The 13,375-nt window shown below is 39.7% G+C and overlaps 1 protein-coding gene across 3 annotated transcripts in view; it reads right to left on the bottom strand.

Annotated features, from left to right (window-relative positions):
* Window positions 1-12,624, bottom strand: part of STK33 (serine/threonine kinase 33) — an 84,691-nt gene extending 72,067 nt beyond the window's left edge. Inside the window, exon 1 of one of the 3 annotated variants that reach the window (XM_039538828.1) lies at window positions 12,516-12,624. The gene's annotated coding sequence lies outside the window, so the exon portion shown is untranslated. Of the gene's footprint in view, window positions 1-11,796; window positions 11,837-12,268; window positions 12,436-12,515 lie in introns of those variants that run through there. The other 2 variants (XM_039538831.1, XM_039538830.1) reach the window with 2 other exon arrangements.
* Between the last annotated feature and the right edge of the window lie 751 nt (window positions 12,625-13,375).

The following is a 13,375-nucleotide window of genomic DNA, read 5'->3' as shown; positions in this document are numbered from 1 at the left end:
ACATGCTATTCCAAATTCACTGGGACAACTTTGTTCCATCTTAAATTAATAAATAAAAGGCTCAAAGACTTAAGGGCTATTCCCAAACTGCAGGTTTAGGACATGCAAGTAGAATCCATGCCTTTATCTGAAAGCCCTGATGTGTTTAACTTCGAGCACAACTCTGTGTTGGCCTATATTTTCTAAACATTTATAAAAACAGATAATATAAAGAAGTCAGACAATTGCAGTTTAACACAGAAAAGCAAACGCTTAAGGATTTTGGTGCAAAATTATGTGGTGATCAGAAGAAATTACATTTAAAGATTTTGGTCATTCGTGTAGTATATGAGCCCAGAAAGACACAACTGCAGTTATTATATATAGATACATCATCCAAAAAGCTGAGTATAAAATAAAACTGAAATGCAACTATAAGTGCTTACGATGAAAACAACATAAAACTTAACAAGCAGCCAACGATACCAACTAAATTATCTCCCACAAGGTGGCATCTTTGTTCCACATTTTCTTTCTATAATAGCATGGATGGAATTGACCTATTATTTATAAAAAATACTCTCTCCTCAAACAAAAATTGTTCTTGGAGGTCAATTTACAAAGACATAAATTGGAGTTTATATTCAGCAGTTATCAATTATATCTAAAAATCAAACACTTACTGATTCCACATTTCAGAAATGAACCAATTTGCAAATTACAGGTTTAATCTCAAAATTTCTCCATTTCTATTTAACTACTAAATGTGAAACGGCAGACTGCTTTCTAAGTGCCTGAAGAAATAAGCTCTTTGGCTATTCTGTCATTAAAAACCTACACATTTGTGTAAGATTTACCTTAAAAATCACGTATTTAGATTTTAAATCCAAGAGATGCCAGGCTTGAGGTGCTCTATTTTTTCTGGAAAAGGACTGGGTAGAAAAGAATAGTGAAAAAAACCCCAGGATGGTGGGCTTAACATAAATTCACATTTGACATGCCTGTTGGACTGCATGCCGTTTTCTTGTTTCTGATACAGATTCTTGATGGTCTTGAATTACTTCAGTACATTTCAGTGGATTTTCACTCCTCCTATAATGAAACTTCACTCTCCTACAACCTGGCTTTTCTGCATTAACTCCATAGAACAGAGGTTCTCAAACTGTGGTCAGTGGACCACCAGTGGTCCATGAGTTCCATTCAGGTGGTCCACAGATAGTTTCCTCTAAGGTGCGTGCCTGGGCACTAATTAGGTGCCTGGACCCTGGAGAAGACACACATGTACAGTGAGGTGGGGGCCTTGGGGGGAATATAGGGTAGCTGGGAGGGGGCAGTGGGGTGAGAAGAGGAGGTGAGGGAATTTGGGAAATGCAGGGCTGCGCGGCCAGAGAAAGAGGCAACTTTCCCCAGCTCCAGGGCTGTGGCTGCCGGGGAGAGACGGCCCTCCTTCCCAGCCCCACCTCGGGGGCTGCTGCAGCGGGGGAGAGAGGACACATCCATCGCATTAGAAAGGTAAAACTACTGATATGAAAATATGAGCTGTGCGCATTTATTTGTAGAACAAAAAAAAGTTAATTATTAAGGGTTTTTTTAATATAGTGCTTTTATCCAAAGTGCTTTACAATAGTTAGCTAATGGTACAAACAACATTTGGAAAGATCAGTAAGTGGTCTTCCGAGACCCCCAGCAATACAGCAAGGAATTTTCTGAATTTCTGGAAACTTTGTCTAAGTTCTAAAATCTTTTTAAAATGGCCTGTTTACTATCTGGAATATATATATATATTTGGATTCCTATGATTCACGTATCATTTACACACCTTTGTATTAAGCACAAAGGTCAAGCCATCTGCTTCTCTAGTGTAAAATATACAAAACCTTTATCCACCAACATTAGTTATACAGTACATAATGAAAGCTAATCCAGAACATGATCGTTAGTTCACAGCTTGACAAAAGGACGCTGCATGAAACTGCACCAGCAGGAATGCAAAAAGAACTTATGAATAAATAAACAGGAGTGTCAAATGAGCAAACCAGAGCAATTCTCGACACAGGATATCAAAAACATTAGCTCTAGAGTTTGAAGGAACTTCTTTCACAAACGTGGTGTCTTCAGTTACTTTCTAGATCATTTTAGCTACAAGCATACCTTCATTTTATATCAGGTAGCTTTCTCTTTCCTCGCACCATCAATTTTCTTGAGTTGAATATATTAAGGCAAATGCACTGGTGAACAAGTTTCACCACTTCTCATCTACCAGGAATACATTCCAGGCTAGAGGCAATGCATTTGCAGCATAACAGTTCATTTGTATTTGTATTCCCTATTTCGACATCTCAAGGCTCTACTTTAGCACAAGAATGAGTAGTTTTGGATAGCTTTATCTTGTACTGTAGTTAGGTTTCTTCTTCATATCACAAAAGAATCCTGAGGTTGCCACATAACGCATTATCCAGATGCGTCAAGTGGCACAAACAGCAGAAACAGCAGGTTCTCCTTGCACATCAAACATTGCAGCTGCTGAAGTGTCAGCTGGAGCAAACTCTGAAAACAGTTCCTTTGAAGACATATGCTTTTATTATGATAAATACAGTGTAAATTATATTTGAAATAAGAAAACGTATATTGTTACATTATTAACAAAAGCATGATTAAGTTCCTCTAGTCATATCAGAAATCACAGGCACATGCATTATTTAATGCACTTCTTTAGAATTCCATGCAGAAAATGCACCGGTTTAACGGTAGAGAGTATACATATAAATTTGAACATATTAGGGGTTCGATTTCACAAATGTTGAGCACCCACAATGCCAACTGAAGTCAATAGGAGTTGTGGTTGCTCTCTGAAAAACAGACCCATGGTAAAAATATTGATGAATGAGGTCTTTTGAGGTCAAAAGAAGGCACCAACGCTACCAGAGACTACTTACCCAGATTGCTAATGTCAGAGTTATTTTAAAAAATTACAGACCAGGTATTACAGCTCTGATTTCCCCATAGTAAGCACCTATAGACCAGAAAATCTGTCTCTGGTAATACATTTTTATAATATTTTAAAAGTATTTCAATTCCAGAATGTAGTAAGTTGCACTGAGAAATGTGCCTTTTCCTGACAAATGTACTGATTGTGAGACTGTCAATAATAAATAATAATAATAATAATAAAAGGTTACTAAACACATCCCTACTTAAAATCTGAGTCATAGAGCATATATTGCATGCAACTCTTTGTTCCTTTAGGAAAAGATCTGTTACTTAATGACAACTACAAATATAGGATTTTGCATATTTCCTATACCAAGTCTCACATAAAAAGTAGATTTTGAAATGTTATATACAGTATTTAGAAGTGCATTCTACCTTCTTGCAAAGCAATATTTTAATATACCAAGAGAGAAGAGCACATATCTTGATATATATTCTAGTATGGGCAAGTATGCTGTTATTGTTATTTTTCTCCTCTGTTTAACTTTGTTATACCATATATTATACGTCTTGCCTGTATTTAGGCAAGGGACCTTAAAAAGAGAAGCAACGACGTTTTGAAAAACGTTAAGATGTTGCTCCTACCACCATTCCCTGTCAAAGGAAGCCTAGAAGTTCTTAAAAAGTACAGAGAACATTCCACATCACCTTTGTAAATGATCATTTTATTTTTATAAAGAAGACTAATAAGTGAGGGACTGCATTTTCCCAACTTCTTGCTTGTTTTCCTAATATGAATAAAATTATAAATGACGAGAGAAAGAGAATAACACAGAACTTTGTAAAAAGGATGCTGGCCTCTTTTAACCTGCTGATTTCTTTGAGTCAAACAGTTATGCTAAATATACCGCAGCAGGCCAGGACAGCTAGTTTTACAAAGAAAACAAGGATGCTATTGGAAATATTTCAAAATATTAATCTATTTTAATACAGTAAATAAACAAAATCAATAGACATTCTGATTTATGAAGGATAAGTTCATTTTCTATATGGAACAGTTAGATATTTTGGTTAATGACGTGGAACACTTCTTACACTGTGAAACACTTGAGAGGTCTGGCGGTGCCAAGAGGTATAATTAAAAAGTATTATTTTGTCCACAATTATAAATGATATAATTTATGCTATTTCCTAATTAAATATGCTTTATTTTCTTTTTAAAAAGAGAGAGAGAGAGAGAGAGAGAGAGAGAATCCTTTCAGAAGACTGCAATGCATATTTCTCTACATCACTAGCTAACTAATAAAAATTCTCTACACATACCCAAGAGTCCTTCAAAGTATTTTCCAGAGTAGGTATTGTTTAAAGAACATGCTTGTACTTTGCAGAATGGAAGAACATCAAAACCACACATTCTTTCCAATACTGTATTATATGTATATTTGTGATTAAATTTAATGTCATGTCATGTAAAGCATATCCACAGGATACAGAAAGGCTTTTCAATATTTCCGCCCATTAGAACGCTAAGGCCCACTCCTTCACTCCTTGTTCAGCTACAATTTCAGTTGAAGAGAGAAGCAAAGAATGCAGAGCACTAAACATCCTAATATGATACGATGGTATCACAAACATATCTATGAAACGCACATTGGACCATTTTCAAATTGCATCTGAATAGTGTCCAGCATTTCTTCAATTTTCTGCACAATTTAAAGAGTTAAACGGTTTTTGTAGCAGATAATAACAAATTTATATCACAAGAAGACGAGCCGGATACATTATTTGCCTACTAGAAACCGTGGACTGAATCTTAAACTAAAGATAATTTTGTATATCTAAATTTTGTATATCTAAAAAAAAGTGAAAATTAACAAATGATACCATAAAGAACACTCAGATGCCTTCATGAATGAAAAAAGAATGGTCTTTGGAGAAAGGGTATAAAACTTGTCCCTGTTCTCCTTCACATATGAATCCAATGAAATATAACCCAGTTCATTTGAAATGCACTAGAAATCTATTAACTAATAAAGGCCAGGGGGAAATTTTCTGAGAGCCAAAGGCCATAATCCACCTTCAGATATGCAGAAGTAATTCCCATATATTCACTGTCATTTTCTCATATTGACTTAAGACATGTATTAGTGTAGAATTTAGCTCTAAATGTGTTTATAAGCAACAAAAATATTTTAGAAATTCGAGTCATTTGCATTTATTTCAAACAAGTTCTTAAATTTCATTCTTATCTCACTAAAATCAGTTTTCCCCAAGTCAGAATTATAATAATTTATTTAAAAAACTAAAACTATAATAGTATCAGAGGGGTAGCCGTGTTAGTCTGGATCTGTAAAAGCAACAAAGAATCCTGTGGCACCTTATAGACTAACAGACGTTTTGCAGCATGAGCTTTCGTGGGTGAATACCCACTTCTTCGGATGCAAGTCCGAAGAAGTGGGTATTCACCCACGAAAGCTCATGCTGCAAAACGTCTGTTAGTCTATAAGGTGCCACAGGATTCTTTGTTGCTAAAACTATAATGCTACTTTCAACTCTCCAACGGGAGGATTTTCCACAAGGTTTCAATAAAAGGCAAGTTCAACAAACAGAGTCTAAAATCTATTTCAGAATGACTAACTTAATTCCTTCAGTGGAATGGAATCTATTTATACTAATCCATTTATACTGAATATGGCTCCATGAATCCTTCAAAGTGGAGGGAAATTTTGTAATACAGATAAGGGCTGAACCAACTGTCTTCAACACTGCAATAATTTGAAAAGTGCCCATATGCTCATGTGCCCTGGACATATTCTGTCTGTAGTATTGTTGGAGTCATGTTGGTCGCAGGATATTAGAAAGACAAGGTGGTTGGTCAAGAAGTTTGTCCAATAAAAGATATTACCTCATCCACCTTTTCTCACTATGGACATATTCTCATCTCCAGAACATCAGACAAGACCAAAACTCCAGTATGTGTACACTGTAAATGAAGGTATGATTGTAGCACAGGTAAGTGTACCCTATGCTATCTTTAATCTAGCTAGCATGAGTAACAATAGTAGAGAAGACACGATGGCACAGGCTTTAGCGTGGGCTAGCAACCCAGGTACATACCCAGGGTCCCCAACAGATACTTACAGGAGCAACTAACCCCAGTAGAAGCCCATACCACCATGTCTTCATTGCTAGCGTTACCCACTCTAGCTAGTGTACACCTAGCCATGCTACAATCACACCTTCACTTGCAAGGCAGACATACCCTACGATTTTGGTTAGTGTCTCTAGTGATTGGAGCAAACTAATTTTTGTAGACAATCCAGGAAAGACACTTGCTATCTTTGGGTCCCTGGACAAAAAGAGAGAAACTACCAGACCAGAAACCTAATACATAATCTCATCCTACTCCCATTGAAGTGAATGGGGATTTACTTTCCTCAACTACTGCATTAGATCAAAACAATACAAATTTCAAAATACAAAACCCTAGTCCAGCCTCACACAATGGGACTAACATACAGTAGAATCTCAGATTTACAAACACCAGAGTAACAAACTGACCAGTCAACCACACACCTCCTTTGGAGCCGGAAGTACTCAGTTAGGCAGCAGCAGAGACAAAAAACCAAACAAACCAAATGCAGTACAATATTACATTAAACATAAACTACTAAAAAAAAAGGGGGGAAAGTTTAAAAAAAGATTTGACAAGATAAGGAAACTACTGTTTCTGTGCTTGTTTCATTTAAATTAGGATGGTTTAAAGCAACCTTTTTCTTCTGCAGAGTAAAGTTTCAAAGCTGTATTAAGTCAATGTCCAGTTATAAACTTTTGAAAGAACAACCATTATGTTTTGTTCAGAGTTATGAACAACCTCTACTCCCGAGGTGTTTGTAACTTTGAGGTTCTACTGTAATATAAATATTAAGTTTAAAAAATAGTTTAAAAAAGAAACAGTTAAAGGATTGAGGAGGGGGAGGTTGTATTGATATTAACAGAGGATTCAACATCAGGAAACCTAATGCAAATTTAATTATAATCTCAAGGAATGACTCATTTCTCTAGTGTTCCTCAAAAGGCTTCAATGTTGTTTTAAATGAAGATTTTTGATTAATCAGGGTTTAGGTAACTGAGGTTCCACTGTAGAGTAAAAAATGGGCACCATAAATATGCATCTCGGAAAAGAGGCTCAAGAATTTGGAAGCTATCGTACTTTTAATTTTTATATCCACAGTTGCATATTCTGCTATAAAGAGGAAAACACAAACTGCAATGAACACCAACAAGGTAGGTGTAGGAACAAAAGAAAGAAAAAGTTTGCCATTTGAAAACTATTTGCATAATGAAAAGTGGCAATAGAAATGTCACACTCCATCTCAGGCAGGCTTTAACTGTACTGTTTCACTGAGTATATGAGCAACGCTGCAAAGAGCAGATGCTAACACTTTAATTAATTCTTAAGATCCTTTTGGTTTACTATAGAGAGAGAATGTGAAATACTTAGGGTGAACTAAATTGAGCATCAAGTACATTGAGTTTTTTGATTGCAAATTGATTTTCCTCACAGCAGGCTATCAGTGTCATTTCAGACAAGCATTGCATTAAGATACATACAAACTCTTCATAACTTTTAACTACGTTCAACAAAACATTGGGATCAGAAAGTTAGTCCAATCTTTTAGGCTATTCTTAAATTCCAGAAAGGGCATTTGACACCAGGTCAAGTAATGTACAATAAATCAAAATATCAATTCATACACAAAAAGCTTTCTTGTGCACCAGTTAAAGTTGCTATATTACAACATAGCAGGCACAAAACCACAAAAGCAAATCTATGAATAGTTAAGCTATCTAATGCGACATTCTCTCAACATATTCTGTGTGGAGCAATATTGACAACTGCACATTTTTATATGTATTTTTTTAATGTTTTAAGCATTTGATGTCACACACATGCAAATCTGTTTCTCTCTTCCCCCAGGTTCCCTTCAGCTCAGAATAGCGGCTGGAGGCAATCTTGGGCCAACTAATTTTCAGCGGTTCATCGCAGTGGCTTTCCTTGTGTGTTGAATCACGATCAGACACAAGAGCTAGTTAAGAACTGGAAGACAGCTCAGAGCTCTGTTTGGCAGAGGAAGTTAGTTACTTCTCCTCCCAGTTAGTTCTTTGACCTATAGCTTTTAGGGACTGAGACATGGAGAGGAAAACAACAGTGAGAGAGCTCCTGACAAGATGAGCTCTGAGCAACGTTCCTGGGACAGCCCCAGGGTTCCCATGGTTCATCAGAAGATCCTCTGCAACAAACCATGAGAAGTTTGCTGGTCCAAAGACTGCCATTGATTGCCTTCTGAGGATGGGAGATACCAGGTCAGGAAAAATGAGATTGCATTGGGGAATAGAGGAAGAAGTATTGCCAACCACAAAGGTTCAAAAATCATGTATTAGAGCTCAAAAAATTATGAGACTTATTTTAAAATCATGTTACTTAAGAGCAATAAGTAAGTCTACATTATTTTCCATCTGACATCTGATGTTTGAGCCATTAGGGAGAAGCAGCCCAGCTTCAATTTTGTATGCAGTCATTTCTTGTTCAAAATTCGATTTGAATGCACAAGCATATAAGCCTTCCAACTGGCTGCTTGAAAGGGTACTCCACTTCCCCTCTATTAAAACCTGGGGTAGAAGAGGGGATAGTTGATTAGTAACTATCACTACCCTGCTGCCATCATCTGACCCTTCCTGTTCCTCTCCCTGTTCTATCACGCTCCTTCTATGTTCCCTCATCATCTCCTGCCTACCAACAGCCCCAAATATTGGCTTTCCCCTTCTTATCAATTTCTTTCTCCTACTCCATAGCACACCTAGTTCTCCCTCATATCCCCCCACATTCACCTACATCCCCATAGCCTCCTTACCTGCCTCTCTATTAACCTGCTTACCACACTGTTCCTTCCTCATATTTACCAGCTCCTCATGGGGTCCCTCCCTGCCTTCTAAAAACATAAGGACAGCCTGGATTCACTCCTATTGGGAACAATAGGAGGTATTGGCCAACTTTACTACAGGTAACCTAAAAGTCCATCTGCAAAGGCTATAAGGAGAGGGCAGCTAGCTTAGGGCATGTCTACACTTACCTCCGGAGCAATCGACCCAGCAGGGATCGATTTATCACAATTGACCGCTGAGAGCTCTCCCTTTGACTCCGGTACTCCATGAGTGGCGCAGGCGGAGTCGACAGAGAAGTGTCAGCACTCGACTTACCACAGTGAAGATACCCTGGTAAGTAGATCTAAGTACGTCGACTTCAGCCATGTTATTCACATATCTGATCGATTCCCACCCACCCACCCCCAGTGTAGACCAGGCCTTAATTGAGGGGAGACTGTGGTCTATGTCCTATCAAGAACAATGGTGGAGTTTCTGTAAAAAAGCATTCTATTCGCCAGTCTCTGCTGGCGCACAAACTTTCTGTTATAAAATATAATTGGAAATGATTCATTAAAAATATTTTGAAAATATGAAAAATGGCTTGGGTGGGACAGATTCTCAGAATGATGGTTAAGTGAATTTTAGTAATTGTGGGACTGTCTTTTCCCCTAGATGAGTTTTAAAAAAGAGGGGCCTTCTTATAGGGCCTATTTCTGATTAGGTTTAACCCAAACCAATTAATAAATGTACTTGAAAATGTTCAGAAAATTCCATCTTTAAGTACATAATATGTTGTGTAAATCTGGGGAAATACAGTGTATTCTTCATACAAAACAAAAAGTTTAGATCTCCATGTTAAGTGAAAAATTCAAATAAATTTAACTAGGAAGTCACAACCAATGCCTTCATAATACTAGAACATAATTTGCACACACCCTTAAAATTATGAAACAACAGCTAAATAAACTATTTGTATACTATTTGTTTCTAGTTGATTCTTTCTTGTTGCCTTTTTATACAATGCTGCATTACCTGTGAGATTTAAAATAAGTAATTGAAAATTAGGAAAAAAATTAGTTAATTATTCTACAGCAATGATACAATAATTAATTATATTAGTTTATTGTCCCTTACATTCTAAAACTGCAATTATGAAATTATTTTAATATTTCAGAAAGGATTTAATAATCAGAGTTACACATTCAATAAATTGCTGGAGGAAAGCTGTACTCATCTAGTGTAACAGGTGAGTAAAACTTCTAGGTTGTCTACAATATCAAAATGGCATGTTGACCAAGGCACAAGTAAACAAGCATTTCAAATTAAACAGAAAAAGGATGAGGAAGAGATGATCTTGGGGTGGGTGGGACAAAGTCAAAAAACTGCAGACTAGTGAGCCCCATTGGAAGGCAGTCATTTTCAAATGTAACTTTAATTTTACAAACACCTACTAACTATACCAACTTCATTTAATTGCTTTTGAACTGCCCATCATCTTGGCAACCAGGACATTTTCTAATTTCTATTGAATTTGTCCTTTTCCAACTAATTCTTTTTTTGTAAGGATCAGAAATCAATAGCTATTTTGTTTACTTAATAACTACCACATAAAATTCACTAACCTCTGTGTTTTTTGAATGATGAATTTTAGAAACATTATTTCAATTTTGAGGCTCCTGCTACAGTCTTTGGCATAAAACACACACATGCAAGCCTTCACCCCCATTGTAGCCTTAGCTGAATTTTTACGGCGTTAGTAAATATTTGAAATGTCTGTTTTAAATCAGCAATAAATGTTTTTAGTATATTTAACTGAATTTAATGTTTGCCTAAGATACTAGATTGAATTCTGGAAAATGACATCACTCACAAAACAGATAAAGCAATGGCAGCAATACTTTACCAGATCAATTTATCAATGTGTCCTAGCCTTGGCCTATACCATGTCTAAAAAGTCTCCATGCTAACTCAATCCTTAGCCTCTCTGCTGCTACAGGAATAGTGTTTCTTTGATGTGGAGGGAGAGCGGGAGGAGAATCACCGTGAAAAATTCAAAGGAATTATTTTTGTTAAGAGTATATTTAAAAGTTCTATAATGCTTTACATCAGCAAAAATTTGCAAGTTTAGATTTTTGTCTCTTACCGCAATCCTCCTTTAACAATATACCTCTCTGCACTGTGTCTTGCTAGTGAAGGAGTTTTCACAACATCTGGGAGCTCAACATAGCTCTGCTGTTTTTGACAGTTAAGTGAGGTTGAGAGCACAAAACTTTATGGCTTCACAGTCAATTAGATTTGAGGGGGGGTGTCTTTGTTTTTAGTTCAATGACAAAAGAATGGTAGATTTTAAATTAGACATTTAGAAAACAGATGATTTGCTCCATTAAGTTCTTTTAAGGAAGGGCCATTTTGCACAAACTTTAAGTGTCCCTTTAACATACCATATACTTGCCTCGTTTCTCTGAAGACTCATTATGCATTCTGCACAACTGTTTTGAAGATGACCTCTAGCGTAATTAAAATATTGTACATCTCTCAGCTGAGTACATTGTTTTCATGATTTTTTTTATATTAACCTTATTTCAAAACAGATACTGAGTAATAGTCTTTATACCACTGAACTGATTTCCCAATATCTCCAAGTGATAGCAGTATCATCTTCAGCACTTAAGTCTGTTTTGAAGTCTCCTTTCCAGATCACTTAAAAATAGTTTTAATAGTGCAATGGAATTTACCAATTTGACTGGTAGAACGGGCTGAAGGTAAATGAGTTAAGAGCTCTCCGGTGCCATATAAAACCGGAAGCTGATGTTTTGCCTGTACAGATGCAGGACTGCACTGGCAACACCGTGCTCCCGAGCTGCATTTTTAATGCAGACTAAGTTTTAACTACGAAGGCTACAGATGTATCCCCATTTAAAAAAACAGCACTAAGGAGAGGGACGTGCCCAAACCAACCTCACTTTCTAGGTTTACAGATTACGATCGAGCCAGGAAATCGCAGTCCCGCTTCCCACAACTGGCGCCGGTTAACTGAAAACAACCATCCCCAAAAAGTTAATGGCACAAAGAGGGACTAAGCCTCTCTCGCGGATCCCAGCTCCCCCTGCCGATGCGGGCAGGCCGCGCCGCGGGCGGTGTATTGCCGGGGCGCTGCCGAACTCCCCAGAGGAGCAGGCGCCGCACCCGAGCCCGGCGGGACCACACACCCCCGGGGGCGGGTCTCGGCCACATGCCTTGCGGACGTGCCCAGGCAGCCGCGGCCGCCGGACGGAGCAGAGCCCCACGGGCGGAGCAGGGCGACGCGCTGCGACCCCAGAGCGGGGCCCGCACGCCGCTTTCTAGCCACACTGCGCGGGCGGGGGGTGGAAACCCCTCGGCCAGCTCCTGGGAAAAGGCGCGAGCCTGAGCGAGCCCGAGCTGCGCTTACCTCTCCGCGCACGGCCGGGGCCCGGGGCCGCCCCTGCACCGTCGGGGCTCAGGGCAGGGCGCGTGGCGGTGCAGCTGCCCCCACGCTGGCAGGCGGGTGCCGCCCGGGCAGGGACCGGGGCGCCGCAGGGGGCTGGGCCCGCCTCCGCCGCGTTGCCATAGCAACCAGACAACTTGCGCGCTCCGGCACTGGCGGCTCCAGCCCCGGGGAACTCGGCCCTGACCGCCGACCTGGGCCGGACACTTACCCGCCGGCGCCGTTCGCCTGCCCTCGGGCCCCGCCGCCCGGCTCCGCGCCGCACAGACACTTCAGAAACTTTTCGCCCCGGCCCCCTGCCTGGGAACTGCACAGGGTACAGGGGCCGCGCGGGGACAAAGCGCGGAGCCGCACCTTCCCCCCCCCCCCCACCTCCCAGGGGGGCTGGACAGCGCCTCGCGGCGGGGTGGGGAGGAAGGAGACACTCCCTCGGAGCCACAGACCCCCCCCCCGGACTGTGGAGCCGTGGGGGAACTCCCCGCATAGCTACCCCGCCCCACATTCCCGGGGAAGGACTGGAGCCCCCCCAGCTACTGACGCCTGCCCCACACTCACAGCTACTGCCCCACACTCATTGGGAAAAGACCCCCCCCCCCCAGCTGTACGAAGTCAATTCCTAAAATGCATACGAAATTGACATTATGAGCTTAATTCTGCCCAATTCAAGTCACTGTCAAAACTCTCAAGAGTGTCAGATCAGGTCCCACCTGTCCTAGCGTCAGATCTTGCCGCCAGTTCGGTATGAGCCAACTCCCGGTGCCGGACAGCTTGCAATACTTGCCTTTGCTTAGCGAATGCAATACTTGCCGGTGCTGTGTTTCAGAACTTGTGCAAATTCCTGATGTTGCAACAAGTACTCACACACACAATCTTATCAAAGGTAAGGTGACTGGATACTTAAGCAGAAATTGTAGGATCATCCTTACAGTGTAAGCTGTATTAGTTTAGTACATTATCAAACAATCTAGTTTTTAAAAGTAAAAGGTGTACATTAGATTGAATTATCAGCGTATTTCAAGAGTCCTGAAATATTAGACATTTATTAAAGCACTGTAAGAAAGTAAACTTGTC

The sequence above is a fragment of the Mauremys reevesii genome, linkage group 4, assembly GCF_016161935.1.
Source record: "Mauremys reevesii isolate NIE-2019 linkage group 4, ASM1616193v1, whole genome shotgun sequence".
Taxonomy (NCBI): domain Eukaryota; kingdom Metazoa; phylum Chordata; order Testudines; family Geoemydidae; genus Mauremys; species Mauremys reevesii.
This window is presented reverse-complemented; position numbering and strand designations above follow the sequence as displayed.